Below are 2,128 nucleotides of genomic sequence, written 5' to 3'. Positions count from 1 at the left end.
CTCAGTGGATTAAAGTCCCTGCAAGCAGGGCAGGGCCTGGGGCTCAATCCAGGTGGCACTGAGATGGCGATTGAGACTGGGCATGGTGGCACGCACCTGTAATCCTAGCACTTGGGAGGCTGTGAACAGGTGGATCACCATGAGTCTGATCTAGTAGTGAGGCCCTCAACACTCTGTAGACCTTTCCCTAAAAATACAAAAAAAATACATAAATAAAATTTGAAGCTCTCAGGTAGGTTAAACTCATATTTATCATCTAGCAATCACATTTTTTTTTTTTTTTTTTTTTTTTTGTGGAACTGGAGATTGAACTCAGGCCCTTGCGCTTGCCAGGGAAGCACTTATTCCACTGAGCCATCTCCCCAGCCCTAGCAATCACATTTTACAGGTTAGTAGTAAAAGTACAGTAGTTAATTTAAGGCACAAATGTAAATCATTTCTCTGATAGCTGCTGTGAAATGTAAATTGTTGCAAGTTGCCTCAGCCTAATTTCTGAAGGGGGGGTGAGTAATTAAGTGGTTCCACTGAAAAGCTTAAGAGAATTTCTAGTGTACTAGCAGAGAAAGATAAGTACAACAGATCAGTGGAGATTTTTTCAGTGGTCGGGAGCCAGTTTCCACTGAGGAACTTTTGGGTATCCACTAGAGAGTAACCCTAGCCACAACCCCTTAGTTTTTCTCAGCTTCTATTTGCCACACAATCAGAGATCAGTCTTCAGAAAGGAATCCTGCTGTCTCTCTGGTCAACAGGTCAACATTCCATCAGCTATTGGCTTTAATGGGAATTTGCCAAAGAGATGCTAGGAAAACCTGTCTTCTGCTTTGAAGAGTGACAGCTGCTCTAAGAGCATTGAACTAGCTGCATGACAAACTGACCATCAATGTTGTATAAGGGATAGTTAAAAGCCTGAGCAATGGCTGTGGGGATAGCTCAGCAGTCTAAGTGTCTATGTGAGAGCATTTTGCAAGAGGAAAGATGCAGGTTCAATCCCCCATACCATATGCTGAGGCAGCCACCAAGACCAGGGTGTGGTGGTCCATGCCTGTAATCCCAGTGCTCGGGAGGGCGAAACATGAGGATCACAATGAGTCTGAGCTGCATAGTGAGACCCTGTACCAAATACATTTTTTTAAAAAATTTATTTATTTATTTATTTATTTATTTTGTTGTGTGTGGCCACGTCAGCCCACCAGGGGGCGGGGCTGGCCGGCATGTGGTGCTGGCGATTGAACCGCTGTCCCTGTGCTTTTGCTTAGCTTGTTCTAAGTAGGTGCTTTAGACCACTGAGCCATCTCACCAGCCCCCAAATACACTTTTTAAAAAGCTTGAACAAGATTACCCACCACTTTTAAGTTTTTAGTAAAGGTTTCAAAGTCCACAACTTATTACTAAACTATTCTTATACACCTTAACAATAACTAGACCTAGAAAAAGAGGAAAGGTCAGAGATCGTCCCTTAGACTACATGTGTTTTGGTTCTTTAAGTGTGCTGCTTTTAGAGATAGCTCCTTCTGGTGTCACCCAGAAGTCAGTTCTTTCTACTTTGTCTCAGATTTAACCTGCTGAGGGAGACCTATCGGGAACACTAAACCGGGACATGGCTTTTATATGTATTCTCCTGGGGGGCATAATTTGGGATGTTTCATCTGACCCAGAGATGGAGTATGTGTCCTTCCTCTAAAACATCTTCTCTGGGCTGGTGAGATGGCTCAGTGGTCTAAACCACCTACTTAGAACAAGCTTAGCAAAGCACAGGGACCGCGGTTCGATCCCCCAGCACCACATGCCAGCCAGCCCCGCCCCCTGGTGGGCTGAGCTGGCCACACACACAAATGAATAAATAAAACATCTTCTCTGTCTTTGACATTAATAGATGCTCATTTTCTATGGGATAAACTTAGTTGGAACAGTCTAGTGGTTTCTCTCTTCTAATTTTATATGCCTATAAAAAGAGGTAGGACAGATTAGGAGTAAGGCCAGAGAAGGAAAACTGAAACAGAGAAGGCTTGACATTTCCTCTAGTGTGTAGAGGAGGTTCGGAGACAGTGTGTTCCACTGGAACCTGTCTTCCAAGTCTTAAAAATGTCCACCAACCTAATGTCATTTTTTTTTAAACTCTTTTTTTTTT

Source organism: Octodon degus, unplaced genomic scaffold, assembly GCF_000260255.1.
Source record: "Octodon degus isolate 3935 unplaced genomic scaffold, OctDeg1.0 scaffold00016, whole genome shotgun sequence".
NCBI classification, from domain to species: Eukaryota; Metazoa; Chordata; class Mammalia; order Rodentia; family Octodontidae; genus Octodon; species Octodon degus.
The sequence above is the reverse complement of the archived record's forward strand: the minus strand, read 5'-3'. Positions refer to the sequence as shown.